General features: G+C 43.4%; 1 long non-coding RNA gene across 1 annotated transcript; it reads left to right on the top strand.

Moving 5' to 3' along the window:
- Nucleotides 1-3,346: 3,346 nt before the first annotated feature.
- On the top strand, nucleotides 3,347-15,786 carry LOC138793088 (uncharacterized). The gene is made up of 3 exons (XR_011363211.1): nucleotides 3,347-3,406; nucleotides 6,382-6,458; nucleotides 15,678-15,786. It is a non-coding gene; the product is annotated as an uncharacterized lncRNA (long non-coding RNA).
- The last annotated feature ends 874 nt before the right edge of the window (nucleotides 15,787-16,660 follow it).

Raw genomic sequence — 16,660 nt, 5'->3', positions numbered from 1 at the left:
TTCAAGACCAAAAAATCTGCGATTTACGAGGAGGATGACAGGGGAAGTTGTTACCCACTACACAACAGGATTTCTTTCCACTGTTGTTGTAACACCTTCCAGTCTTTCATTACTTTCTGCCTGTTTTTTTCAAAAGATCCTAGACTTGCATTTGTTATATTTTTGTATACAGGGCTGGTGTCAGCATCCAGCAAGTGTCGGAGCCCAGAGCACCCTTAGGGGCCCAGTTCCGCCAGGGCCATTTTCATCCGGTCAGATGGGGCCCGATGGATGTGCTGCCATCCAGGGACACACTTGTAAACAGAGGAGGCCATCTATAAGAGAGACTAACCAGACAGGGGGATATCTATAAATGGGACTAAACAGTGGGGGGCCATCTATAAGGGGCACTACACAGAGGGGCCATCTATAAGGGGCACTACACAGAGGGGCCATCTATAGAAGAGACTAACCAGAGAGAAGGCATACAGTATATAAAGGGGCACTACACAGAGGGGCCATCTATAGAAGAGACTAACCAGAGAGAAGGCATATATAAAGGGAACTACATAGTGTTTGGGGGGGGGGCATCTATAAGGGGCACTACACAGAGGGGCCATCTATAAGAGAGATTAACCAGAGAGAAGTCATATATAAAGGGGACTAACAGTGTGTGTGGGGGGGGGCATCTATAAGGGGCACCACACAGAGGGGGCCATCTATAAGGGGCACTACACAGAGGGGGCCATCTATAAGGGGCACCACACAGAGGGGGCCATCTATAAGGGGCACCACACAGAGGGGGCCATCTATAAAGGGCACTACACAGAGGGGGCCATCTATAAAGGGCACTACACAGAGGGGGGCCATCTATAAGGGGACCTGCTGTTTTATTGTCGCCACATGATTTGCTCCACAAAGGGGCCCACTGAGGCTCTGTCACCCAGGGGCCCACAAAACCCTGGAGCTGGCCCTACTCTTATACATAAATGCTTTCCTATTGTTCAAAATTTGCTGGTCGATGAAAAAAAAAAAATAGATATTTGGTGGGAAAAAAATCTGACTCATATGTTATACTGATGTCTCACCTTCTAAGATAATCAAAAAACCAATGAGTCAGTGAATGATTCAGCCGAGCGGCACATTCCTACCAGCTAGGTGCTATCAGGCACAAGTAACGTCATACTGTCCATACACGCACCATACAAAGATAGGTGTCTTAGGTCTCCTGCACATAAGCCTATATAGGCTCTATATATCACATGAATCTAGAATACAGTGTAACATTAATGTATTCAAGAAAATACCCTTACAGTATTTCAATGCTGTACATGCTATCTCATAAAAATATGCAGGTTAAAGCATGCAAAGCAAAAGCCAAAGCATGAACCTTAACAAAAAGGACACTATAATATGCGGACTAAGTCCTCCCCAGGGAGCAATAAAACTGAACCTTAGCGATCATACAGAGTGCTAGTAAAGTGCTATTCCTGATTATGGAGACATGTGCAACTGTTAAATCATGGCCACACAATCCTCCTACTTAATGTTCTCATACTGTAAAACAGCGGATGTTGTTTGGCACGGCCATTGTTTGCAGTGTCAAACAATGGCCGCTGTTTTACATGTTCCTGTGACAATACTGCCATATCGGCCACAGGAACATTATTTCTATTTGGATTGTGGCAGGGGCGTAGCTAGGATTCATGGCCCCCCCCCCCCTCCCCTACACACTAATATATATATATATATATATATATATATATATATATACACTCTGTGATGTGGCCCAAAAAAATTCTCTTGTGGCCAGAGGCAAAATCCTATGGTTATATACATAGGTGCAGGAGCAGACCACCTTTTGCTTAACCCTTTATTTACTGCAGTGTGTAAGTGTTCTCTAACATGCTGTAACAGAAAAAAGGGTTAATACAGAAGACAATTAGCTCTGCTACTCCTGCACTGATAACCCCTGACCTCAGAGAACAGAGGACATAGGTTATCAGAGTAGCCAGGCAGAGAGCTAATTGTCTTCTGTATTAACCCTTTTTTGTTTTGCAGCATGTTAGAGAACACTGGGTCACTTATACAGTGCAGTAAATAAGGGGTTAAGCAAAAGGACACAGGAGGCTCTTATCTTCCCTGGGCCCCCTCCCTCCACGGGCCCCATAGCAACCGCCTTCCCTGCCTCTATGGTAGCTACGCCACTGGATTGTGGCGACCTTTGGGTGTGCCTGCAATCCAATTAGCCATAAACCTCTGTGCAATTTACAGCCGTCAGCGTGGCCGATGTTCGCCAAACTGCGGCCATAGGAAATTGACAAGTTCATTTTTTTCTACAGTCGCAGTGAACAATGGCTGTAGTGCACCTGTGTATGAGCACTAAGGCCATTGTTGCATTGACAACTATGTTCAGTGCAGCTCCAGAATACTACAACTGTAATTTTCCATATTTTTTAGGCAGTGTTCACACAGGGGTCGTGGGGGTTCTGGTCTTAAACTGCATCAGGAAGTAAGCAAGCAACTGGATACCATTTATAAATTCCTCCATATGCAACAGAAGTGCACGGGACCGCTGAGGCCAGTGACTGGTTGCAGCATGCTATGCTAGGTATAGAGGAGCATCATCAGGGCACTTCCACTGGGATGTCCACAGAAGTGGTGGCACTGGGCTTGGAAAAAACCCTTTAAGAATTTTTGGTGTTTTTTTTTTCTTCAAATTTTCTATATCACCATCTATCAAATCATCCTGAAGTTTTGTAGGTTTTGTAGGTTTTCCGCTCAAACATAACTTTTGATGTGTTCCTGCCAATGGTGAGACTAACAATTCCTTCCATACTTGTTATTATCTATTCAGTTTCCTTTCCCCAGTTCTGAGCTGCTGCTTTCTGCTGAAGACAAGGAAATCTATGTGTGAGCTTTTCTCCCCGTCTCCCCCTCCCTTCTGAGACGACTGATGTATACAAGTCTCTGACTGGCTTTATCTGCAACATTGTAGTCTCTTTGTAATGCTGGGAGGGTTATTCTGAGGTCACGTTGTGAATGACCTCACTGTGATTGATCTCCTTTGCATTACAAAGAAGCTACAATGTTGCAGATAGGAGTTATTAAAACTAGGTCTGTGCTGATACTTTATGTGAGATTAAACATGTTTCAAATGTACGAGAATTTCTGAAACTGTCCTGTCTGAGAGACATAGACTTATCCCTCATGTGGCTGCATTGTTTTGATAACCTGTCACCATTGGGGTGGACCAGGAATAATCAGTAGAACTACAATCTCCAGGGAGTACTGGCGGATGGTCTCCATGGAGCCTGTAATGAAGGGGGGGGGGGTCTGCACTGTTGCATGGCAACAGCAGGGTCACAGTTCAGAGAGGAAACCAGGAAGTGATTAGATATACAGGGGAGAAAAACAGTACATGGATGTAAGCTACTTTACTAAAACAGCACCTTTGTACTACAGTACTTTACGCGCGCACACACATATATGTAATACTCATCTGATTTACAACTTTGCTTCAAGGCACAACCCTTTTAATGACATAGATCATGTAATAAACCTACACAGCTAAAAAAAACAGGGCACTTTCTCCCCAGTAAGGAATGTGTAAAAGTTTAATAGGGCTATAAAGTAGGGCCAATTATTTAAGTATATACTAAATTGGAAAAACCCTTTAAAGGGGTACTCTACTCAGACATGACTTTTGATATGTTGCTTCCCATGGTGAGACAAACAATTTCTTTCATACTTGTTATCTATTCAGTCTCCTTCCCCCAGTTCTCATCTGCTGTTTTCTGCTGAAGACACAAAAATTTGTGAGTGAGCCTTTCTCTCTGCCTTCCCCTCCCCCTTCCTTCTGAGACAGCTGATTTAAACAAGTCCCTGGCAGGCTGTATCTGCAGAATTGTAGCCAGGAGGGTTAATCACAGTAAGAAAATCTGCAACTTGACCTCAGAATAACTCTCCCAGCATTACAGAGAAGCTACAATGTTGCAGATAAAGCCTGCCAGGGACTTGTTTACATCAGCCGTATCAGAAGGTAGGAGGGGTGGAGGGGGAGACAGGGAGGAAAGCTCACACACAGATTTTTGTGACTTCAGCTTTTTGAGACTTCAATAACCCTTCCAGCATTAGAAAGAAGCTACAAAGTTGCAGACAAAGCCAGTCAGAGAATTGTTTACGTCATCTGTCTCAGAAAGAAGGGGGCAGACGGGAAGAAAAGCTCACATACAGATTTTTGTGTCCTCAGCAGAAAGCAGCTGAGAACTGGGGAAGGAGACTGAATAGATAATAACAAGTATGGAAGGAATTGTTAGTCTCACCATGGGCAGCAACATGTGAAAAGTTATGTTTCAGTGGAGTACCCCTTTAAGAACAGATCCAATATGAATCCACCAGAATCGGAAGCCTTGATGCAGCTGTAAACAGAACCATACAGGTAACATCGATTGGCTGTATTGTAATCCAACATGCACTTCACTTATTTTCTCCATCTTTAGTCATTGGAGGAGAGTCTGGATATCTCCATCCATCCTATACTACCTATACTATCTTCTCTAAAATAACAGCTGACCATACATCAGCCATTCCCTTATTCACCATACATTATTTGTATTGGTTGCAGCATGCACATAAATCCATTCTAAGCAAGGAGCCATGATATGCCCCATCCATCCCATAAACAGCTACAAGATTAAACCAAAAAACTAGACCAGGCAATGTAGTAAAGAAGCAAATATCGGGCCCCGCCTTAGTGTAAATCTCAGTGCACTGTCTATTATGTAGGTGTTTCCAGGCTTTGTATAATGACTTACACAAGGAAACATATTAGTAAAGAGGGACTTAATAGTAAGTGCAAAGGATGAAAGAGATAATGAAGGAAGCTCTTATACCGATCCCCTAACAACTATGGCAGATGAGAGATATGAGGAAATCATTCAAAATCTAGCAACATGTCCAGACTCGCTCTTTGCTTTCTACATATTACAGTGAAACATTTGGATAATTTCAGTTTTCCACTTTAATTTTTTATTTTTTTTGCAGAAAGGATATATTACTACACCATAATATGGTATATAAAATGTATCTGCCATGCTGCTTTGAAAGGCTTCCTAACCTACTGATTCCTTTTCTGCATTTTAAAGGGGAACGCCAGCATAAATATTTTTTATTTCATATCAACTGGTTTCAGAAAGTTATATAGATTTGTAATTACTTCTATTTAAAAATATCAAGTCTTCGTATACTTATCATCTGCTGTATGTCCTGCAAGAAGTGATGTATTCTTTCCAATTTGACACAGCGCTCTCTGCTGCCACCTCTGTCCATGCCAGGAACTGTCCAGAGCAGAAGCAAATCCCCATAGGAAACATCTTCTGCTCTGGACAGTCTCTGACAGAGGTGGCAGCAGAGATCACTGTGTCAGACTGGAGAGAATACACCACTTCCTGCAGGACATACAGCAAATGATAAGTACTGAAAGAGTGGAGAGTTTTTAAATAGAAGTAAATTACAAATTTATATAACTTTCTGAAACTAGTTGATTTGAAAGAAAAAGATTTTCCCTGGACAAACCCTTTAAGTTACCCTGTTACTTTTTGGTAGTTATTTAAATGGTCCCACTCCTTTTGCTCCAATTTACATCATGATTTCTCCCTACTATGCAGTAGGCTATTTCAGCAGCCAACCAGCATTTTTTCCCAATATACATTACAAGTTCCTAGTGGGCCGCTTAGACTTTATGAGACTGATCATGGAAAATTTTTGGAAAAAAAATATTTTATGCAGAAAGTTAAAGGAGTTGTACACCAAAAAAAATTTTCTTTCAAATCGACTGCTGCCATAAAGTGCCAGAGATTTGTAATTTACTTCTATTAAAAAATCTCAAGCCTTCCAGTACTTATCAGCTGCTGTATGCCCAGCAGGAAGTTTTATTAGTTTTATTTATTAGGAAGTATTATTTCCAGTCTGGAGAGCAGGAGAGGTTTTCTATGGGGATTTGCTACTGCTCTGGACAGTTCCTAACATGGACAGAGGAGGCAACAGAGAGCACTGTGTCAGACAGGAAAGAAAACACCACTTCCTGCAGGACACACAGCAGCTGATAAGTACTGGAAGACTTAAGATTTTTTAATAGAAGTGAATCACAAATCTCTGGCACTTTATGGCACCAGTTGATTTGAAAGAAAAAAAAAATTGGTGAACAACCCCTTTAATACGCAGCCGACCACAGCCCAACCCAAAGACACCACCAGCCCATAGACCACTGTGCACAGATAAAGTACTATAACACTATGATTCAGGTATGGCACTTGACACATAGATAATTTAGAGAAAACCATTTCATTTCTTTTGTGCTGTCATCTTTATCAAGCTCTCTGCTGGTTCTGATCCTTTCAGACGAAGTGGTCAGTGGGATTATGGCTGATTCTGATGCCTGAGCACACACCCTTTTCAATATCTACAATTATAAACTGGTAAGTCTCCATTTAAAACTAGTTCTCTACATGATAAGTCAAGCTCTATGATGGGCCACGTCAAAGATTCTACTATAGTGCAGCATTAATATCAGTTCTTCGCAGAACTGTGAAAGTTATGTGGGGGAACAAATGCTTATGAATATCCAGGACTATGAGCATGAGCGCCTCATTGTCAGAACTAGTGCGGTAAACTTGAAGTGCAAGAGATAAACTCTGATCTTCTACCGATTCCTCTAACCAGTCATGGCAGTTTGTATGTGTGACTGTGTTTGCTACTGCAGTTCAGCCCATTCCCTCAGCTATGCCCTTTCTCCTATATCACGTTAAATGGTGGTGGATTCATGGTTGGACACCAAATGATAATACAATGAGGACCTATTTTGAGGATAAGTCTCCAGTGTATATTCTGTTCACAGGATAGTATAGCGTACTGTACTTTATTAGAATACTGAAAGATGTCTGTCGCGGATCCTGACAAGGAAACTATGGTGCAATTGTGATCATTGACTGGTAGATTAATGAAGCTGCCTCCCAGGAGACCGTCAGCAAGCAGCTCCATGTGAGCCATTTGTCAGTGTGTGATCGCTAGCTGATGTATGTGACTGTCAATACTGCAGCATTATAGATGGGTGCCATGGGTATACAGATCAAAGGAAAAGTGTGTCATACCTTCCTCACCCTATGATGACATAACGCCTATCTAAAAGGTCAAATGATGTCTCATATTTATTTCCCTACAGTGAAAATCTATCACATGCTTCCCCCTACATACATGACATGCCTTCAATATAATATATCAGTTTATTTTATAGAAATAAATAATCAGTAAGTGAAAATGTTTCGAGAACCCACACGTAGCCACGCCAGCTTCAGCATCAGCCTCTGTCCATAAAGTATGGAAGAGGATGCGCCTATGACCGTGATTTTGTATGTATATTGTATTTTGCCATGCACTAGTCTGAACGCTGCTATATTTCACTCCTTGCTGTATTAATTGGATTGCACCACACCCGTCTGTTTCTCCTGCTGACTTTATTCTGGGCTGCAGACGGTTAGGGTCCTATTACACGGGTCGATTATCGTTTAGCAAGGGCTGCACGGACATCGTTAGCAATGTCCATGCAGCCCACTATTATACATCACCTCCACATGCTCCCGATCTTCTCCTGTTCTCTGCTTCATCCCCAGCACCGTGGCTGTAGCTTCAGAGAGGCCTGTTTGAGCTGTCTGGCTGAGCAGTGTGAGACAGGCCGCTCTGAAGCTGCTGCGCTGGAGAAGAAGCAGAGAACAGGAGAAGATCGGGAGCATGGGGAGGTAACGTATAACAGTTTATTCAATTGTTAGCCGTTGACGGACGATGATTTTAGATCTGGGCCTAAAGACACAATTAGCTGATGACACAATCATCGGCTGACCATTGTCTATATTACATGGAATGGAATTCAGCCAATTACTGCTCCGTGTAATAGGGCCCTTAAAGTGATATCACTTTAAGCTAATTGTGATTGACTGTTCCTTCACCACTGATCTGTGTTGTCTGGAGATCAGAGGACTGGTCCAATCCCACCTTAGTCTTCAGGGGTTACAACCTGCACAACTAAACACTGGCTGTGACGGGTTAACGTGGATTGGCAGAGTGGGTTGTCACTGACAAGACAAGCCCGTCTCGGAATAAAAGCAATGGGAAGCGCAGAAAGGTAAGTATACTCTGTTTGTTATGTTATTCCCATGGGCAGTAACATATGAAAACTTATTTTTGTGCGGAATTCCCCCTTAATAAGGCATGCCAGCCATTTAAAGTTCCATATTATTATAATATCTAGATACAGAAATGAATGGATCCAGGGAACAGTAAGAAGAGCGGTGCCATGTTGTGTCATGCTCCCTCCTCCAGTGTTTCAATGGCGGGACAACATTTACTTCATCCCGTTTTGCGCAGTGATCTGGGCAAGCCTGCTGAGGAGAGAATACTGAATTGGCCAACTAAGAACAAAGGCTAGAAAGGAAGCCTGAGATTCTCCTCCTCCCTCCTCAGAAACAGGAGAGGGGAGCTCAGTGACCATGGCAACTAGAAGAATGGCTGCTCAGGCTTTCACGTTGCCATGGAAACAGATCATGCAAAATCAGCATCTACTTAAATATCCCACCACCTTCCACTGTCTTATCTATATAACAGCTACAAGTATCGGCGCCAGCGCCCCTCACCAAGCATGACATGGTTTCTCCCCTATATAGCAGCTACAAGTATCGGTGCCAGCGCCCCTCACCGAGCATGACATGGATTTTACCCTATATAGCAGCTACAAGTATCGGTGCCAGCGCCCCTTACCAAGCATGACATGGATTTTACCCTATATAGCAGCTACAAGTATCGGTGCCAGCGCCCCTCACCAAGCATGACATGGTTTCTCCCCTATATATATATACAGAAAGGTTCACGGTAGAGGGACTTAATCACCCTTAATCACAGTACAGCTTACTAGTTAGTTATAGCTATGGGTGTCACTCTACTCAATTATCAGAAAACCCCACCATAAAGATGAATACAAAAAACAGCCATGGGCATAGATTCTGAATCACTACAAAGTTTATTTATCACAATTATAATGATGACATGATAAAAAATAATATAAAAATATCACTAAAAAAGTATTTAAAAACAACCAGGTACAATACATATAAAATAGACAACAACATAGGTTAAATGGGTGGTCAATGTAAAAAATATGTCCCAATGGTATGTCCTCCCTCAAAGTAAACCTGCTATCCCAGCAATTTTATGGCTCAAGACACACCGGAGGTAATCATAAACCGTATCAACACTCACCCATTACTCCTATGAGGGTCACAGCTGTCCCTACGTACGTTTCACCACAATCGGGCTTCTTCAGGGAACTATATAGCAGCTACAAGTATCGGTGCCAGCGCCCCTTACCAAGCATGACATGGATTTTACCCTATATAGCAGCTACAAGTATCGGTGCCAGCGCCCCTTACCAAGCATGACATGGATTTTACCCTATATAGCAGCTACAAGTAACGGCGCCAGCACCCCTCACCAAGCATGACATGGATTTTACCCTATATAGCAGCTACAAGTATCGGCGCCAGCGCCCCTTACCAAGCATGGCATGGATTTTACCCTATATAGCAGCTACAAGTAACGGTGCCAGCACCCCTTACCAAGCATGACATGGTTTCTCCCCTATATAGCAGCTACAAGTATCGGTGCCAGCGCCCCTTACCGAGCATGACATGGATTTTACCCTATTTAGCAGCTACAAGTATCGGTGCCAGCGCCCCTCACCAAGCATGACATGGATTTTACCCTATATAGCAGCTACAAGTATCGGTGCCAGCACCCCTTACCGAGCATGACATGGATTTTACCCTATATAGCAGCTACAAGTATCGGTGCCAGCGCCCCTTACCAAGCATGACATGGATTTTACCCTATATAGCAGCTACAAGTAACGGCGCCAGCACCCCTCACCAAGCATGACATGGATTTTACCCTATATAGCAGCTACAAGTATCGGCGCCAGCGCCCCTTACCAAGCATGGCATGGATTTTACCCTATATAGCAGCTACAAGTAACGGTGCCAGCGCCCCTTACCAAGCATGACATGGTTTCTCCCCTATATAGCAGCTACAAGTATCGGTGCCAGCGCCCCTTACCGAGCATGACATGGATTTTACCCTATTTAGCAGCTACAAGTATCGGTGCCAGCGCCCCTCACCAAGCATGACATGGATTTTACCCTATATAGCAGCTACAAGTATCGGTGCCAGCACCCCTTACCGAGCATGACATGGATTTTACCCTATATAGCAGCTACAAGTATCGGTGCCAGCGCCCCTTACCAAGCATGACATGGTTTCTCCCCTATATAGCAGCTACAAGTATCGGTGCCAGCGCCCCTTACCAAGCATTACATGGTTTCTCCCCTATATAACAGCTACAAGTATCGGTGCCAGCGCCCCTTACCAAGCATGACATGGATTTTACCCTATATAGCAGCTACAAGTATCGGTGCCAGCGCCCCTTACCAAGCATGACATGGATTTTACCCTATATAGCAGCTACAAGTATCGGTGCCAGTGCCCCTCACCAAGCATGACATGGATTTTACCCTATATAGCAGCTACAAGTATCGGTGCCAGCGCCCCTTACCAAGCATGACATGGATTTTACCCTATATAGCAGCTACAAGTATCGGTGCCAGTGCCCCTCACCAAGCATGACATGGATTTTACCCTATATAGCAGCTACAAGTATCGGTGCCACCACCCCTTACCGAGCATGACATGGATTTTACCCTATATAGCAGCTACAAGTATCGGTGCCAGCGCCCCTTACCAAGCATCACATGGTTTCTCCCCTATATAGCAGCTACAAGTATCGGTGCCAGCACCCCTTACCAAGCATGACATGGATTTTACCCTATATAACAGCTACAAGTATCGGTGCCAGCACCCCTCACCAAGCATCACATGGATTTTACCCTATATAGCAGCTACAAGTATCGGTGCCAGCGCCCCTTACCAAACATGACATGGATTTTACCCTATATAGCAGCTACAAGTATCGGTGCCAGCACCCCTTACCAAACATGACATGGATTTTACCCTATATAGCAGCTACAAGTATCGGTGCCAGCGCCCCTCACCAAGCATGACATGGATTTTACCCTATAGAGCAGCTACAAGTATCGGCGCCAGCGCCCCTCACCAAGCATGATATGGATTTTACCCTGCTCCCAGTTGATATGAATGCACCTTACAGGGGAGGGTGGGGTGCCCCATTACACAAGGGTACTGGAATGTCAAGAAAATATTTTGTACATTAAAAAAAAAATTATTATCATACTACAACAGCGTCTCACATAGTAAAAATGTCTATACGGATGCGTACATGCCCCCACAGGTAAGTTAGGGATGACATAGCCATAAACAACATCACCAGCCAATACTTTGCGTAATCCTTTTGTTATTTATAGTGTGATGTGATCCTTTGGCAAGGAAGACAAAAAAAAAAATTTACAATAACTTTTTCCACTGCCAAGATCGCTGACAAGGACAATTGTGAACGCCCTTTCCATTAATAGGGAGGATCTGTGCTTCACCCAAAGAAGTAATGTGACTGCATTATTCTGTACTGAACACAATAAAAGACCTAAAGATCATATTAAAGCTATAATGAAGGGCAGATCAGTGTTATACGGTGTGTTTAGAGAAACTCTTTGTGTGCCACTACATAGATCTAACACAATTGTTGGAAGACGTATTGTTAGAATCAATAAGGGTATGTTCACACAGGGCAGATACACAAAAAAGAAGTCTGCAGCATGACAACACAGTAACAAGAAACAAAAAAACACTGGGAAAAATAAATAAAACTATTGTTAGACAATGTAGACCTAAAAGGTTCCAGATTTATCACAGTAGCTCATGCTGTCGCTACAAATACGTTTTGATGTTTCATCAGACATGTCAAAAGTTATTGATCACAGCAGGTCTCACTGCTAAGACCCGCTTTGATCAGTAGATATAGCAGTGGAGAGCCGTGGGGCTGTGATCAATAACTTTTGACATGATGACATGATGTCATAGAAAAAGGAAACAATGGCCAGCACAACCAATGCTACTATTCACACTATGCAGGTGCCATGGCTAAGATACAGACAAAAACAGTAGGATGAACAACAGCGTCTGCAATTGCTAAAACCGACCTTATACATAATCTATATATTTAAAATGGCCAAAATGGTATAGAAATGTTTTAAAGGAATTAGGTTCTGAGCAAAACATTTGATCAAATAGATGAACGATGAGGATAGCAGAGATATGCTGCCGTTGCTCCGTGGAACAGGAGCGATGGCAGCAGACTGCCGCTATCTTCTATGGGCTGCCCAGACGATCTGCGGGAAGCCCCCTGCAGCTCTTACCCGCTTACTGCCAATGCATGACATAGCGTCAGCAGCGAGCAGAGAACGAGGAGCAAGCGAGCGCTGACCTGACAGCTCCGTACTCGCCTGCTCCCTCCCTTCGCCCTGTGTAATAAGGCGCTTTGGTCTAAGGGTGGGTTTACACAGAGAGCTTTATCTGACAGATTATTGAAGCCAAAGCCAGGAACAGTCTATAAACAGAGAACAGGCCATAGAGGAAAGACGAGATTTCTCGTCTTTTCAAATCCATTCCTGGCTTTGGCTTCAATAATCTGTCAGATATCTGTCAGATAAATCTGTCTGTGTAAACACACCGTTAGTTTCCACAGCTTTATTAGTTGAATTACGTTTAAGTAGACAATGTGCACTACAATCTGGTGCATAAGGTTGCAATAAAACCATGTCCCCTTTTTGGTGAAGCCATGCCTGCTACCCCATAAGCCAACACCTCATAGTAGATTTTTGGAGCACACAGTTTTATTTATCTTGTACATTGATGGGAATAGATGAAACTGTTTCCATTATGATCTTTACAAGCTTTGTATAAAAACATTGCACAAGCATTTCCCACCTAACTTTAAAAAGGGAATGAATGAGGTTTTATAGTTTTCTTCACCCTGCTTGACTGCACTCAACAAGTTGGCGGGTTATCTTATTCTGCGAGTGAAGCTGCCAAGTTTCTAAATGCTTCACGCAATTTTTGTAGTGCAAAAAGACACCACAATTTACATCAACCGGAAGGTGGTGTAAAACCATCATGTCTTGTGTTAGAGGGGTACTCTGGCCAAATGTAAAAATCCAGGGCGGGCAGAGGGTGGTGGTGAAATAATAAAAAAAATTATACTTACCCATCCCATTGCCCCCCACAGCCGCAGCACCACCATCCCCTCACTGTCATCTGCCAGTCTTCTGTTTCTCCCGGCTTCCTGTTTTGTCACGGCTCGGCAGGAACTACCTGCTCAGCCAGTCAGTGGTTACAGAGATGTCCCGCCTCAGTCACTGATTGGCTGAGCAGGCATTTCTGAGCCAGGTCATATCATCACAGGACCAGGAGCTACAGGGTACCAGCAGGGATTCGTGACCAGTGGTGCTGCAGGGGGGACAGATAAGTATAACTTCTTTACTGTTCACCACTTCCTGCCCTCTCTGGATCTTTACATTTGGCCGGAGTATGCCTTTAAACTTGTACAAATCATTGTGCATATAATTCTTTCAGTGTTTTTTAATGTGAATATAAAGGTGATTTTATTTGTATTAAATGATAGTTCCCATTGTAATTACTATTTGCTTCATATTTTTTAATGATGTAAAAGTATTTATATAGAACAGGATGTTTCCCCTGCTTGAACTGTTCTGGCTGCAGGAATTTACTTAAAGTCAGTGGCGTAGCTACCATAGAGGCAGGGTAGGCAGCTGCTATGGGGCCCGTTCAGGATGGGGGCCCGGGGAAGAAGGTAAGAGCCGTCCTGTGTCCTTCTGCTTAACCCCTTATGTACTGCAGTGTGTAAGTGACCCAAAGTTTACTTACATGCTGCAATACAAAAAAGGGTTAACGAGCAGAAGACAAAGAGATCTCTGCTTCACTGCACTGATAAACCTTGACCTCTGTTCTGGCTGCCTGCCACAATCAAGTAGGAAAATGTGCAGAGCTCCTGTGCAGAGGTTAGTGGTTATCAGTGCACGAGCAGTAAGGCCTTATTCATACGTCCCATGAAATTGTTTGTGGTCGCGAATCCGCTACCATGGACAATTTTAAGGACCATTGAAGTGAATGTGGCCATTCACATGATCCGTGCCGCGCCCCGCACCGCGAAAAAATAGGACATGTCCTAGTGCGGATTGCAGCAAGGATCATCCCCCACCGCCCGGCCGCAGAGATGACAGGAGAGCATGATGTGCTCTCCTGTCATCTCATCTACTACTCACCTACGCCCCACGCTGACCGGCTACATGCTCAACAGAAGTGGCCTGTACTACACTGCCTTCTTCGGGCAGCATAGTCCAGGCCACTTCCTGTGAGCGTGTGTAGCCAGTCAGTGCAGGGAATAGGTGAGTAGTAGATGAGATGACAGGAGAGCACTTCATGCTCTCCTGTCATCTCTGCGGTCGGGCAGCGGGGGGATCCGTGCCGGGCAGCAGTGGGGGCCCCGGCTAAAAGATTGTGTGAATGAGCCTTGAAGCAGAGATCTCCTTGTCTTCTGAACATTGGGTCACTTACACACTGCAGTACATAAGGGGTTTAGCAGGAGGTAGTCTTCTCCTGCACCTATGTATTTAACCATAAGGGCTCCTAATCGGCCCTTACAATTTTTTGCTACAGGGCCCTGTGAATCCTAGCTACGGCCCTGCTTAAAGTGGCAGAAGCTGCACATCGCAGATGTACCTCGGTCTAATATCACCTGTGTTTGCACGGATGACAATATAACTTTTTTTCATCCATATACTGTCAAAACATATAAGCTCAAATATGTATATGTGTAGGTCGAGCTATGTTGCATACATTATCTCTCGCTCCTAGGGGAAACAACTAATGAAGTGCGAGTAAGTATATTCTCTAAACATTTCTTTAAGTCCAAAATACGATCAGCCTCTTACTCCACTAGTAAAAGGGAACGACAGACAACAGAAACTTAAGGGGGATTTTTTTTAACTCAACTGGTCTCAGAAAGTTATATAGATTTGTAAATTGCTTCTATTTAAAAATCTCAAATCTTCCAGTACTTATTAGCTGCTGTATGTCCTACAGGAAGTGGTGTATTTTTTCCAGTCTGACACAGTGCTCTCTGCTGCCACCACTGTCCATGTCAGGAACTGTCCAGAGCTGGAAAGATTTTCTGGTTCAATGTTTTTATTAGTTTTTTTAAGAACATATTACAAAAGAGAAAATCTATAAGCACTGATTTGCTACTGCTCTGGACAGTTCCTGACATGGACAGCGCTGGCAGCAGAGAGCACTGTGTCAGACTGAAAAGAATACACCACTTCCTGCAGGACATAAGTACTGAAAGACTTGAGATTTTTTTATAGAAGTAAATTACAAATCTATATAACTTTCAGTTGAGTTGAAAGAAAAAGACATTGCCAGGGTTCCTCTTTAAGAAACTTGAACTGAAATGGATATTTATGTTGCAGACTCTAAGCCCAAAGGGGTTAAACCTGTAGTCCAGGTATGTAGGGGTCATCTTCATCTGTGTATGCATATGTAGAGTGCGGCATCACACATTGACCTTACTATAAATTTTAGCTAATATTTTCTTTCTTTTCTAGTCACAGGACTGCATACAAATTGGAATTCGGGGAAGTTTCTGTGTCTAATGGATCCATTGCAATATGAAGGAGAAGATTCTGGCTGGTCATGTATAGACAATGGTTTGAACATAGGCCATTGTTTAATAAACTTTGCTGTGATTGATCACTAAGCGGAGTATTTGTGGTTTTTGTGAATTGAGTATTAGTGAAAATTTCCATTTTTTTCCACAAAATTGTTGTGATTAGTGGTAACTCCACTTGGTGGCCGTCCAGTTATTATTCTGCTGTACTATATGGAAGCGTGTAATATGCTACCTGTTAATAACGTTGGTCCTACAATCCTGCTGTTGGGATGTTGTGTGACGCTTAGTGACTATTCAGTCATATTTTGGCTTCACTTTGCATAATATGGCCTGATTATAATACATGCCTGATTATGTGTCCTGATATGGGTTAAAGGGGGATTCCAAGATAAGATAACTTCTCCCCTATTCACAGGACAAGAGATCACTGGAGGTCCGACCTCCATACCCCACGGTGATCTCCATATCAGCCCACGGCTCCTTTGTTTTTAATATAGCCGCGGGTACAGAACGTGACCCGCGGTTCTATTCTTTCCTATGAGCCAAGTACAGGGCTCTGGAGGGGAAGGGGGGGTGGGGCATTGGGAGGTAATGCCTTTTCTACTCCCAAGACAGCCCCTTGAAGGGAAACTATCAGGTTACAAGTGTCAAACCTGCTGATATGTCCCTATAGGATTATGGTTGGGGTACAACAGGGGCCCACTCAGAATTAAAGAAATTACTGTAGACTGTGGTTTAATGTATGACCTTTGTGTAATGCTGCAGTATAATGCATATGTGTCCTGCAAATAAAACCTAGGCCGGCATAAAAGAGACCAAAAGCAATAAAAGGTAGACTCCATTAAAGTTTATAGCTACACCAGGTGCAAGACATGGACATGTCTATATAACATTTGGTGTATTTTGACATATCCCAAC

Source organism: Dendropsophus ebraccatus, chromosome 5, assembly GCF_027789765.1.
Source record: "Dendropsophus ebraccatus isolate aDenEbr1 chromosome 5, aDenEbr1.pat, whole genome shotgun sequence".
NCBI lineage: Eukaryota > Metazoa > Chordata > Amphibia > Anura > Hylidae > Dendropsophus > Dendropsophus ebraccatus.
Note: the sequence above shows the minus strand (reverse complement) of the source record. Positions and strands in the feature narration are given on the sequence as shown.